Source organism: Schistocerca gregaria, chromosome 2, assembly GCF_023897955.1.
Source record: "Schistocerca gregaria isolate iqSchGreg1 chromosome 2, iqSchGreg1.2, whole genome shotgun sequence".
NCBI classification, from domain to species: domain Eukaryota; kingdom Metazoa; phylum Arthropoda; class Insecta; order Orthoptera; family Acrididae; genus Schistocerca; species Schistocerca gregaria.
In genome coordinates, this window is record NC_064921.1 from 320,928,422 (window position 1) to 320,943,017 (window position 14,596).

At 42.2% G+C, this 14,596-nt stretch overlaps 1 protein-coding gene across 1 annotated transcript in view; it reads right to left on the bottom strand.

Moving 5' to 3' along the window:
• The window catches only part of LOC126336961 (homeobox protein Mohawk), a 94,086-nt gene extending 80,483 nt beyond the window's left edge, over positions 1–13,603 (bottom strand). The window contains exon 1 of the mRNA XM_050001162.1: positions 13,328–13,603. The gene's annotated coding sequence lies outside the window, so the exon portion shown is untranslated. The remainder of the gene's footprint in view (positions 1–13,327) is intronic.
• Positions 13,604–14,596: the final 993 nt, after the last annotated feature.

Sequence of the window (14,596 nt, forward strand, 5' to 3'; positions counted from 1 at the left end):
ACCAAAGCGAGTCAAATACACAGCGGGGAACAGACAACTTCCACCGGTACACTCTAACTGCGTGCTACAACGTACAATTCAGCCAAGCAGTTATACCGTCTTATCGCAAGAATAAACCTGATGTAAACATTGCAGCACGTATTCTTCCGCGTTTGCTACAATCTCATTGGATTTCGCTTCACGCTGAGTGGAAGGCAAGCTGCCTCGAGTGCAGTCACGTACGATAATGAGGCTACGTTTTATGCTGTCTGTTACACGCACAGCGACTCATCGATAATATGAGACAACAGCTTCACCGGCGCTTTCAACTTGGACAGCACTGGCCGGCCAGCTGGTCCTACTAACCAGCCGTGATAAGAGCAGTTGCGGAAGGGACGAGCAGAGAAAAAATACAGCTTCGAACGCCATTCAATTTTTAAAGAGAATGAAATAATATTCGGTAAACCCCACCCTTACCGAATGCTTCTTAGGGGACCAGACGGAAAAAATGACATGCTCTCGTTCTTAGCTAACAAGGTACTGGTTCAAGTGGCTCTGAGCACTATGGAACTTAACATCTGAGGTCATCACTCCCCTAGAACTACTTTAACTTAACTAACCTAAGGGCGTTACACATTTCCATGCCCGAGGCAGGATTCGAACCGGCGACCGTAGCGATCGCGCGGTTCCAGATTGAAGCGCCCAGAACCGCTCGGCCACGCTACCTAGGTACTGTACTTAAAAAAAAAAAAGAAAAAAAACTGCTGAAAATCCCTAACTTAATCTCAGGGTAATTTTTCTGAACGTGCTGTGTACGACGCTAAAGCGTACTGCAGGGATTTCACCGCATTGTTAAACATTGAAGCCACTGCAGGTATTACTGACAGTCGGTCGTCTGATAATCTCTAAAGTCCCTCCGTATCAGTTCTGTTCGGTTCATATTGCAGTGGTACGATGGCAACGATAAAACTGCGGCTTTTATGTCGTGTGCTCGATGTTACGGAAATTCTTTTCCATGTCTATACGACGTTCATCATTGTGGTTCGTCTGAGAGCACATCTCTGGTAAAACAAGGGACGTAGTTCAAATAAAGAAAACATGCTTTTTCATTTTTAACCTTTTTCTTAATTTAAGCAACCTTTATTAAAAATCTTTTATAAAATATCGATGATTAAGAACTTATATTTGCGATGAAAATTGAAATTTGACGTGCAGCATGTAATAACAAACAAGAAGACGCGCATTTTTGATGAAATATATGGTTATATATGTATTAATTGACATAAATTTGATGAACTTTACATATAACAGATACAGGTATTCCTAACTCAAAGAAAAAATAAATACCGGAACGAGTTTTGAACCAGCGACCTATGAACTATGTGATTACCATTCTACAACGCTACCGATTTTTTTCTAGCATATGAACAAAGCAATCAGTTTATGAATTGTTGTGCACATTGTAGAATATCAAACTTGAATCTCAAGCATTGACAGTTATGGGTATATACTTTCTGATTGATTTATCTGGGTCTACGCGTGTAAAATGTCAACTTTTAATGTATATCCGTTGTCGATGAAATGTAAGATTGGCATAAATCTGTTGAAAATTTCCAGATTTCCTTTTATTCAGTTTTCTTTTTTCCAGTAGATTTCAGTGAGTTACTTTTCTTGTTAATCATAAGTTTTAAGAAATTTGCAAACTTTTTCTTATATTTTTTGGTTTTTCTCCGATTGCCTTTAATTTCTTCTCTCGGAATGTAATGTGTGGTACGTCCCTTGATCCAGTTCACACCATTGCGTTTTGTGATTGGATACGGAACATCATCTGGGTTTTATAAAACCTGCTAGTGTTAGCTACGCATACCGTTCAAAGATAATGCCTTCACTGTAGTAAATAAAGTTCCTCAGAAAATATCGAAGGCGATTTTTTTTCTGTGGACTTGAAAAAAAATCACTAAGAACAACCTTTCTAGCGGTGCTCGACGCACGTGTTTCACTACGGAGCCCCGCGGTGTAGCCGTGCGGCCTTGGGCGCCTTGCCCCGGTTCGCGCGGCTTCCCCCGTCGGAGGTTCAAGTCCTCCCTTGGATTGGGAGTGTGTGTTGTTCTTAGCACAAGTTAGTTGAAGTAGTGTGTAAGCCTAGGGACCGACGAACCCCGCAGTTGGTCCCAAAGAACTTATCACAAATTTCCAATTTTTTCACTACGGAGCAGGAAGCAGGGTTACCAATTTTCACGCTGCGTGATGACAGCGCGACTACGATACCACGACAGTACAGAGACCGCGACTGTACACGATTTTTGAAATAAGAACTGCATAGCTAAAGCATGATTAAGAGAAATACTGATGGCGGTTAATACCTTAAAATATCTGAAAATTCCATTTACCGTAACTAAGTAGTAAGAAGAGACGGTAACAATGCCAGTGTACGTACACTTTGGTTGCTGACCTATCATCGCGTTTGCGTTTCATTACATCAGGTTTATTCTTATGACGAACGAACTATAGTTGTACTGGTAAAACGTTTCGGTTTCCTGACGTGTGTCTTGCGTGCATGCGTCCCTAATGTGTGAGTTCCTGAACATATTCTGCTCGTCTAATAAAAGTGGTTGTATTACTTATGTAGCTTCCTGTCACATTTACGTACAAGCACTGTCCGTCCAAAAAGTTCCGAGGCTGTTTTTATTCCTAGCGTAAAAGCGACATCAGTGCAATAACGACGGTGGAAGCTTGAACTAACAACTGTAAACAACAAACATGCATTCGACCACTCAGTTGATAGCAGGCAATGGTGAGCAGCGAACGTTCTGCGGCAAGTGCGTCAGTGTTGTTATGTCACGAATCATGTTGCAGTAACATCTCTAAACCAAGAGTTCACAACATTCCCCAGAATTTTTTGAAAAAGAGAAAAGTTGTATGCCAAGTTTGTGCCGTGCACCTTGGCTCTCGAACAGAAACAATGACGCGGACCAATCTTTTTTTGGGTAAAAGCCGACACGGGTGACGAAACTTGGTCTTATCAATATGAAGCTACGACGGAATACGGAGATTCACATGAAGTGTCAAAGCTTTGACAACATAACCGATATTCAAGTCAGTGTGACGTGCGAGTAGAACAACATCGCAATGAAAGACTTTTCTGACAGTTTCACGTGGTCCTATGAACGTTCTATGCTTTGTACCCAAGTGCGGGTGGACTATGTAGAACAATTGAACCATTAAAACCACGATCTCGACTTTTCTCTATTCATTATCAATCGAGTCTCGAAGTTCTCCGGACTCACTAGTTTCTTACGAGTCTGTTCGTTTTCGAATCATACCCTGCGTCTTTACCTTGTGATTGCCAAACAATTCCAGTGTGACACATAAAAGGTTGGTTTTTTCACCTTTTTATGTTGACCTAGTGTAAAAATTGTGCCAAGGACAGACAGTTGGAATGAATATTCTCTACCAGCAGCGTTAATCGAATATCATTAGGTGGCAAGTGCCGGGAATCTTTTGGAATGTTTCGGCGTATATCAAAACAGTTTCAGTAACAAATATGCTGCTGAAACTTTTGTGGTACGTGCTGAAAACACAAGGTCTTATGTACTTATAAGCCGACGGTGTTCGATGAACGCACCCGATGAAGAAGTGAAATTTCCTTGTTTATCAGTTTGTTTGGATTTTACCTGTATACTTGACAAATCATTAGCGCATGAAAGTCTGGTATCTAGTGATAAGACATGCAACGTCTCGGATAGTGAACAGTGTTTCGAATTTTATTGTTAGGTTCACCTGGCTTAGTAGTCCCCCAACCGTTTATGGAGGACGTTTCCGCTTAAACCATAAAATCAATTAAAATATGAAAACGAACAGGACAAGATTTACTTCACTCACAGTCAAATGACATATAGTACAGCTTTCCACAGAACACTGAAAAATATGGTGCAAAAATATGGTGCTATTTGAAGTTCCCTCAGCAGCAGAAATGAATATCAGCTTCCTTGGTATGCGAATGACCATTAGAAACTGCAAGTGGCAAATGGTTCAGAATGAGGTGGATGAAGATGGAATGCAGGTGATCAACATAATTATGATGATGATGATAGAGATGATACTAGGACGACGATGACGTAAGGTGGCTATAATTTCGCACCTTACAAGCACTCATCTACATATTTTGCCTTGATTTACAACCGGAATTAGGTATCATTTGATAGGTTGTATATCGTATATATGAATATTTAAAGAGGACTGACATTGTCACGTACACCTTGTAAATAGTTGCTAACGCTTATTGCATGAGAGGTGACGGAGTGTCTTTATTATCAAAACAGTGTAATGAATGATTGCCTATACTAGTAGAGGTTGGAGCGCCAGTCAAAATGAGACGGCAGGCGTGAACTCGAGCACTGGGTGGAAAAGCCCGCACAGCTGCGTCACATAGGGACTACCAAGACGGACGGTCTGGGCACCTGAGCGCGGAAGCACAATACAGCGGCGCCCGGCCAGTGTTGTAGAGGAGGCCGGAAGGATAATACATCGGAAACTGAAAATCTTGGACGCAGCGGAGATGAATGAGGAAGCCTTACCTCGGAAATCGCAGGCTGGGTTACTTCCGAGGATTTTTACTCTGAGAAGCGTACCACTGTATGGTATAGGTATTTTCTCGCAAACTTCCCGCGCTGGACGACAAAAAGACTAAATGATGGTTGGTCGGCGTTCGGAAGAATCTGTAGAGAGAGAGAATATTCCGTGGTTTAGAGAATATGATACGCCTTCTGAGTTATGAGGGAGGGGAGCCGAGATTTGCTGCGAAGCCAGCGGTGGAGAGAAGTGGTCTTCCGTTTTGAGCGCCCGTGTTTGACAGTCGCTCAGTATCAGCTTTTGTTGGTACAGACGGACTTGCTGTCTTTGTTCTCAGGAGATGTTATAGTTAGAACGGTTAGGCATTGTGCTGCTGCGAACCTATACGGTTCTGGACTTTATCTCTGGGTAGGGAGTCATCCTTGAGTATGCAGCGTTCAGTGGTCGAGAGCACTTCTGTCTATACTCACGTAGAGGCGTTATCTGAATTCCGTCCTTGTGGCTGGGTGTTAGCGTTTCTTGTGGAACACAGAGAGGAGAAGACAGTATTAGATTATAATAGTCAGTGTTTGAAAGAGTTTATTTGTGGCAGGAGTTCTTCCATCGTCGCGGACGTGTACGAGAACCATCACTCCAATGCACCGGATTCATTACATATGGTGATATTGCTAATTGTTTCGGTTTATTAGAGCTACAAATCTAAACAGCTGTGATCACGTTAATTTTATTTCCATTGAGTTTGCACACCACTGAAAATGATCTTTGAAAGTAGTGTCTTCTAATTTTGGTATGTAGATGATGTGAATCATCTCGGGTTATTTATATTAGATCGCGTAGCCACAAAAAGGGGCATATTTGGGCAATTGATCAATCGTATCAGTTAGGAAATTAATTTGTATCTCTTTATCTCCACTGGACATTGATATATAAACATTTGTAATATAAAGGGGTTTTAATCTACAATAAATGTATAAGCGGAAACAGCATTTATCATTTGGTAGTTACTAGTTCCCTTAATCACTCATTTATGTTTATGTTGTAATTTATATGTTAAAGAGCAAGAAGGAGATAATCACCATTAACAGATCCTAAGATCAGCTTCAGGGGGTAGTCAAAGAGGGTCAAATCTTCACTTTCGCATTCAGTATTTCCGTTGTGCACATTCATTTTTCAACCGCCTGCAGTAACATTTGGAATGATAATTATGATAATGATGATGACGACAATGATAATGACGATGATGAAGGGCATGATTAGAAAGAAACGTGATAAGAAAAGTTGTTTCTGATCTCACAAAGCAACACTTCCTCAGAGAAGAAAGAAGGGAGTGAAATTCGGAATTTAATGATTCATGGTCGACGAGATCATTAGATGTACAGTAGACTGCTGCCAAGACAAATAAATTTATAATGAGTTCATCAGAGATGGTGCGTTACAAATGATGGGACATAACTGGGATAGAAACTAGTTGTATGCTGAGGTAACCAAACTAGCATTCTCTTAAAGCGATTTATAGAGTTGGGTTGGGTTGTTTTGGGGAAGGAGACCAGACAGCGAGGTAATCGGTCTCATCGGATTAGGGAAGGACGGGGTAGGAAGTCGGCCGTGCCCTTTGAAAGGAACCATCCCGGGATTTGCCTGGAGCGATTTAGGGAAATCACGGAAAACCTAAATCAGGATGGCTGGACGCGGGATTGAACCGTCGTCCTCCCGAATTCGAGTCCAGTGTCTAACCACTGCGCCACCTCGCTCGGAAAGTGATTTATAGACATCAAGCGTCACTTATTATTGGGTAGAAATTTCGACCAAAATGAAAGAGTATATTACCTGAAGAAATATTTCCTACCACTATTGCCACGCAACGTAATTTTAAATATAGTAATAAGTCCCATAAGTGGTAAAACGTAGCACAAACTGTCACAAATAGCTGAAGCTAGGCTCAGATGGTTACACGATTTAAGCAACACATGCGAACCACGCAAAAGTAAAAGCACAAATACATAGATTATATAAGGAAGCTTCTTTCACCTTGTACATATCGAAGCTTTACAGAATACTTTAAAATGTTACAAATTTGGACATAAATAATCCTGTTAACTTCAGATACTGAATATATTTGCACATCTGCCCCTTGCTGCACTTCTGCTGAATTCTTAACTATATTTGTCAATGAGGAGAATTATGGTTAATATGTGCACCTCTTTAGTCTACGCAATTACAGTAACGAAAACCCGAAATTGGTAACATTACAGCTTGGTTTGTCAGTTGTAATCATTTGAATACACACCGACGAAAAAAAACCACACCACCACAAAATAATTAATGTAGAGCAATGAACTTTCGGGAATAAACTTATCTAAGTAACATGATTAAGTGATAAAGATTGCAAGATCACAGGTTGAAGTAAGCGCGAGATAAGCCATTGCAAAAGTGAAATGCTGGTACATGAATAACCGGTGTAAACGCCAGAATGTTGAATGCAAGGATGCAAACGTGGATGCATTGTGCTGTACAGGCACCGGATATCAGTTTGTGGAATGGAGTTCCACGTCTGTTGCACTTGGTCGGCCAAGGCAGGGACGGTTACTGGTGTTCGTGGATGACGCTGGAGTTACCGTCTGATGATGTCCCATATGCACTCGATTGGAAACAGATCTGATGATCAAGCAGTCCAAGGCAAGATGGCGACACTCTGTAGAGCAAGTTGGGTTATGACAGGAATTTGTTGGCGACCGTTATCCTGTTGGAAAACACCCCCTGGAATGCTGTTCATGAATGGCAGTACAACAGGTCGTACCACCAGATTGTCGAACAAATTTGCTTTGTAGAGCAAGTTGGGTAACGACAGCAGTTTGTTGGCCACTGTTTTCCTGTTGGAAAACACCCCCTGGAATGCTGTTCATGAATTGCAGTACAACAGGTCGTACCACCAGATTGTCGTACAAATTTGCTCTGTAGAGCAAGTTGGGTTACGACAGCAGTTTGTTGGTGACTGTTATCCTGTTGGAAAACACCCCCTGGAATACTGTTCATGAATGGCAGTACAACAGGTCGTACCACCAGATTGTGGAACAAATTTGCTTTGTAGAGCAAGTTGGGTTACGACAGTAGTTTGTTGGCCACTGTTATCCTGTTGGAAAACACCCCCTGGAACGCTGTTCATGAATGGCAGTACAACAGGTCGTACCACCAGATTGTCGTACAAATTTGCTCTGTAGAGCAAGTTGGGTTACGACAGCAGTTTGTTGGCGACCGTTATCCTGTTGGAAAACACCCCCTGGAATGCTGTTCATGAATAGCAGTACAACAGGTCGAACTACCAGATTGTCGTACAAATATGCTGTCAGGGTGTGTCCTATAACAACTAGAGTGCCCATGCTGTTATGGTAAATCGAACCCCTAACCATAACTCAATGTGTAAGTGTAGTCTGTCTAGACAATCTGTCTAGCCCACAGACAACGTTGGTCGCAGGCCTCAGTAGGCCTCCTTCTAATCAACAACGAGCCATCAGTGGCACCGAGGCAGAATCACCTTGCAGCAGAAAATACAATAGACCTCTACTCTACTGTCCAATGAGCTCTCACTTGACAGCGCTGAAGTCGTAAATGGCGGTGGATTGGGGCAGTGGAGCACGCGCTACAGGGCGTCTGGCTCGGAGCTGTGCTTGAAGTAATCGATTTGTGACAGTTCATTATGTCACTGTGGTACCAACTGATGCTCAGATTGCTGCTGCAGATGCAGTACGGTGTGCCAGAGCCAAACGTCGAATACTATGGTCTTCCCTCTAGGTAGTGCCACGTGCTCGTCCGGAATCCGGTCTTGTGAGGGTACATTCTAATGACCACCCCCGCCAGCAATCATGTACAGTGCCTACAGTCCTACCAAGTCTTTATGCAGTATCAAAAAATGAACTTCCAGCTTCTCTTCGCCCCATTACAGGACGCAAATCAAAGTCAATGAGATGTTGATAATGGCGTCTTGGTCACCTTGAACGCAATCTTGATTAACATCAGCTCACCACGTCCAATCTCAAAGGTAACTAACGCTGACGAGCGTTACAGCATGTATTTAAAGCAACCCTGATTTGCATCTTCACAGTGGCAGTGCTAGCGTCAGTCCTATGCGTCTTATGCGAAATTTAAATAGAGATCATCTGTCAGATGGAGAAACACACCCAGAAATTTTCGTTCACTCAACTCCTTCTTGGTGTTGCGATTTTTTTTCCCGTCAGTGTAGTAAACGTCAACAACCTTGCCGCAATGGTAACGCCGGTTCCCCTCAGATCGCCGAAGTTAGCGCTGTCAGGCTTGGATGGGTTACCGTCCGGGTCTGCCAGTGTTGTTGACAAGAATGTAGCACTCAGCCCTTGTGAGGTCAATTGAGGAGCTACTTGACTCAGAAGTAAAGACACCAGACAGGAAAACTGACAATGGTGTGCTGGTGCTGACCACATGCCCTTCCTTATCCGCATCCTGTGACGCCTAAGGGTGAGGATGATACGGCGGCCGGTCGGTACCGTTGGACCTTCATGACCTATTCGGACGGTGTTTGTTTTTGTAAGTGTAGTGAGTAGCTTCGTAGTAACATCTTTGTATATATCCCTCCATCTATGAGTTTGTTTACGTGGGGCTCCCAGAACCGGATTTCGTAAACCGATTTCCCAGTACCCCTTCTGGTTGGACATGTAAACATGCCAAAATCGGTTCTGGTAATTCGGTTACAGCTGTCGGTTTTACAATTCCATAATCGATTTTCGCTCCCATGTAAACGCACAAACGATTTTGAGATAGTGCTTGGATTGTCAGGTTACATCTCGTTTTTAAAAATTTTCAGATAATATGGGCGGAATGAAGGAAAAGTAGAAATATTGGACTGAGCATGAAGCTTCCTACACATATAATATTTAACTGAAGAGAAATAGCGATTGTGCTGACTAAATCAGAATCTAGAACAGCTGTTTTCCAGACGCCATATTTAACGGGTCTAGCAAGTCCTTTTGAGGCCTTAGCATGTAAACAGGACAACGAGAAACGGTTTCCGAAATTCCGCTTGCATGTTCCGGAAGATGTGTCACATGTAAACATAGTTTACGAGAGATTTACATGTAAGGTTTTGCAGCGGGTGCCGTGCTTAGTTTAAGTTCTACGGTTCGTAACAATCTATGGCGCTTTTGACTAACTGACTGCATCCAGAGATATAATTCTTTGCCCATTGGAGAAGAATGGTTCTTTTGTCAACAGTCATCTGTCTCGATGGGTATGTAAAGACATTGTTTAGTACGAGGTTAAGTGGATCTATACAACATGAAAACGGAAACGAATTCAGTGTCAGTGAAAGATCAGTGAATTAAAATCGAATACCGATCTGTAGAAGAAGATTAGAAATGAAACAGAAAAAAATTAGTGAGTAATAATTGTACATGAATAGCTTAATAGTAGTAATTTAAAACTTGAGAACTTTATAATCTTGGCAGAAAGATTTGTAAGGAAATCCATATTGTTGTAGTGGCCACGGTAGATCCACGGAATTAAAGCGAAAGGCGTTTGGTCTAAATACGACTTTCATTACAGTTGTAAAATAGGGTACATCACACATATTAGTTGTACAACTACGACTGCGAAAACGATACCTAATAACAAAAAGGACAGCATGTAGAGTCTTTGTTTGTCTGTCCCCCCCCCCCCCCTCCCCATCTCTCTCTCTCACTAACTCGAGGTAAACTTATTCAACAAATACTTAAATAACTGCTATGTGTTAGACTTTTCTACTCTCTGCCTCCTTCTTCTCATCCTTATCTCTCTCTCTCTCTCTCTCTCTCTCTCTCTCTTTCTCTTTTTACCTACTTAGACTTCCCCTCCCTCATCCCCTTCTCGCTCTTTTGCTTACTCTCTCTCTCTCACACACACACTCTCGATCGTTGCCCCGCGCCCTCCCTAGCTACGCTAAGCTTACCAGGAACTGTTCGCGCTCTTTCCTCTAGTATGTTTGTATGACGGTATTCGTCTGTCGTTTATGTCTGTGTAGCTCATTCATTAAACTCCAGGACTGACCCACACTGTTAATAACACAATTTTCCAAGCGCTCGGGAGCGTTTTGCTCCAATCGATCTCTGCGGATCTTAGATACTCAGTGTGCGTTGGTGTACTCTATAGCACAAGGTGGAGCAAAAGTTAGTGTATTACAGTTCTTTTCCATGTTTCCATGCAAATCCATATTACGACAGATCTTTCTAATACTCATATCTTCACAGCCACAATCTCTGTGTGTATGTTGACTTACAGTTTTGCTTCATAGATCAGATACACCAGGTATACACACAGTATTGCTATATAGTTCACAGCCTCTAGCTCTGATTGCCGTTTCAGAGCATCTTTTCCGGCTGAAAAGCAAATAAAAAAAAATGGCTGTATTCTTCTAGCTATCGCGGAGGAGGTTACACCAAAGCCAACTGGATGACTCTTAGGAATTGAAGGAATTGACTCAAAACAATAGTGTACCTTCCTAACAAAGAAAGTAATAAATATCTAACATAAAAAACCTGTACCTTCCAGTTAAAGGCATGCTCAGTTTGAAGAACAGAGGGTAATCCTTCTATCATTTTTCTTTCACAGTATGAGTATTAGACATTCACTACTCTACAAATCAGCTACTTTCCTCAATTTTCACCTTATATGGAAATGAAGAAGTTATCACATTAAGTGCTCTTATGTTTTCATACATGAATTATTTAAGGTGCAAGTACTTCCAGAACTTAATAGCAGTCTGCTGTGTACTGTGCTTTTATTTTTACTGATCGCGGGAAGTCAATGCTAATAAATGAGTGGAGAAATATATTTGAGCTAAGGAACATGAAAAATTACTTCTCACTTTTGTCATAGGCAAGAAATGTGAACATGATAAAATAATCCATCTTTACTTATGCTGAACAGTTGCACAAAGACAAAATAATTATGAAAAAATGTACAAAAGAGTTCTTTTTTTCTTATTTTACATTGATATATGGGACTGGAAGGAGCTCCATGAAGTGCACAGAATAGGCCTAAGAGAAAGAGCACTGATTATTCAACAACCCTTCAATGTGGGTATGAATAATAAATATTTCAAGTCTCACTCAAAATTTAAGTTTATCTTTGGTATTACTGAAGGCAGAAGCTGTATATAGTTGTCATTGTTCAGACAGTTATTTTAAATTTTATTCTCAAGAAACTCACTAAACTGTGACAGTCACAGACACGATTCTAAAAAAGAATAATAAAAGGGTTAAATGCAAAAGTTACTGGCGATACATTTCATTAATGGCTCCAGTTCGTTAACAAGTAGAGGGTGAAAGCATGTTGTATTAATGGGTTCACAATATGTGTGTACGCACAGTGAAGAAAAACAGTGCCAGCTGTTCCGTGTACTGGCGATGATAATTTAACCCTTGTATGGGCAACTCTTTCTTCGATAGAAACGTAAATTCAGGCTATATGGTGAATTAATTTCTGTTAAAGTTTATTATAAGAAGATTCATTAATTCTAACAGCAATAAATGGCACTGTTTATGAAGTATCATTCTTAGAGAGAATAACGTTACAAACTTCCCTGGATCCGACAGTGTTATAGAGGTTACTTCTTTGAAAGGAAGATTAGAGGTCGAGAGAAAACATATCACAATACTGAGTTCTTAAGTAACCTGAATTCATAAGTAAAACAGATCAAATTGTTCTTAAATAGAAAATTTGATACAAATAAGATTTTATTGTCTACACAGTTGACACCATCAGCAACTAGTGTGACTTTCTCTGGATAGGATATGTATCAAACAGAGAGAAAAAGTAAGAAACATGCTATGTGATACGTCACGTGAGTTTAAAATTAGACACTTTTTTCAGCATGCATCAACTTCCAGAGATTTTTGTCTTAATTAGTTATAGGGTACAACATGTAGTTTTTGGACGGAACGTGTACCTAAAAACATTTCAGCGTTCATAAACTAAGGCAAGAATTAAATACTTGTTGCAAAAAATTCTCTATTTTACGTAAAGTGTATGTAAAATGTTTGTGAAAAAGAGGACTGAAAAGTTATATCCAAGTAAACGAAAACTGTTTATAGTAATTAGCGGCGAAGTATTTCGTTCATAGCAGAAGTTCACAAATACAAACTATTAACAACATATGTTGTAGGCGAAATTATATTAAAACAGTTTTCCAAGATGGCAGCCCGCCACAGAACGAGCAACATGTAAGCTATCTTAACGCCCGTATTTTGTGTTTCTAAAACAATATTGCTTATAATTTCGTTATGTCTTATCTGTACACGTTTTTTATTGGTATCTGAGATAGGAACAACCGTTCAGTAGTAGAAAAAACTATTCTTAAAACTTCTTTACATCGGCGTTCTGCTGACGTCACGCTCGCAAACATGGCCGCCGGCCGTTTTTTTGGCCCCGTGTGAAGAAATCGTGTAACACCAATCAGAGCCCGTCACACAGCTCTCAGCGAGGCGATCTGCACGCGAATACACATGGCGGACGTGATTCTACAAACGGAACATCTCGTCAGGCGCGTCGAGACAGATGCGTTGCCGTAAAGTGAGAAAACATCGGTCGTAACAGATGTAGCACCCTCTCGTTTTCAGCAGTTCGGCAGGATTGTGCAGCGGTGACTGGCATTTGTGTGGCACGATTCGTTACCCAGCAGGCGGTGGATCCTTGTGCAACTGCACTTCAGCTGAAGGCGCTGGTGAATACTTCGCGAAGGAAGGACGGAGACAGATATGTGGCCGTATCTTACCTGACCTTTAGTCCCACGCCGCAGTTCTTGTAGTCGTAGTGGTATGTAAGGCGCTGTTTTTTCCTCAGGTGCGCAGCTAAAATGATTTAGGGCTCGTCAACAGCGGTCTGGCGCACCGGGCGAGTGCAAAAATCCGACCTGCGGGATCGAGGCTGGGGGTCGGCCAGCACAAGCAGAGTACCGAGCAGAGGGTGCTGGTGACGGTGACGGAGACTTGTGTCCTGGTGACGGGTGCGCGGCTGCAGGTGCAGACGGCACTCGGCTCACGCCTGCGCCTCGGCCAGAGTCTGACTGCTGTTATTTCGGTCCGCGGCGCCCGCGGCCAGCCGCTCACACACCGTTGGCGACATCTCCCGCTGAGATACCGCCGACGCGGTGCCGACCTGCCCCAACAGCCATCTCGCGCCTTCCTCCGCCCCCATCTCGCACGTCTCCATCCGGGGCAGCTAACACTCAGTGGGCCTTAATAACCACTCCTTGTGCTGTATAGCAGGGAGGCATCGCCATAAGGGAAAGTAGCGCTAGCCTACCTCAAGGTACTGTGATCGACTCACTACTGTTGTTGTCGAGAACAGTAGTGCCTTGCCTATGGGGTATCGTCTCAATTGTGCGACTGGATTCGTGATTTCCCGTCAGGAAGTTCGCAGTTCATAGTCATAGAAGTAAAACTGAAGTGATAGCAGGTGTTCCCCAGGGAAGCGTCCTGGGACCTCTGCTGTTCCTGATCTATATAAATGACCTGGGTGACAATCTGAGCAGTTCTCTTAGGTTGTTCGCAGATGATGCTGTAATTTACCGTCTAGTAAGGTCATCCGAAGACCAGTATCAGTTGCAAAGCTATTTAGAAAAGATTGCTGTATGGTGTGGCAGGTGGCAGTTGACGCTAAATAACGAAAAGTGTGAGGAGATCCACATGAGTTCCAAAAGAAATCCGTTGGAATTCGATTACTCGATAAATAGTACAGTTCTCAAGGCTGTCAATTCAACTAAGTACCTGGGTGTTAAAATTACGAACAACTTCAGTTAGAAAGACCACATAGACAATATTGTGGGGAAGGCGAGCCGAAGGTTGCGTTTCATTGGCAGGATACTTAGAAGATGCAACAAGTCCACTAAAGAGACACCTTACACTACACTCGTTCGCCCTCTGTTAGAATATTGCTGCGCGGTGTGCGATCCTTACCAGGTGAGATTGACGGAGGAGATCGAAAGGGTGCAAAAAAGGGCAGCCCGTTTTGTATTATCACGTAATAGGGGAGAGAGTGTGGC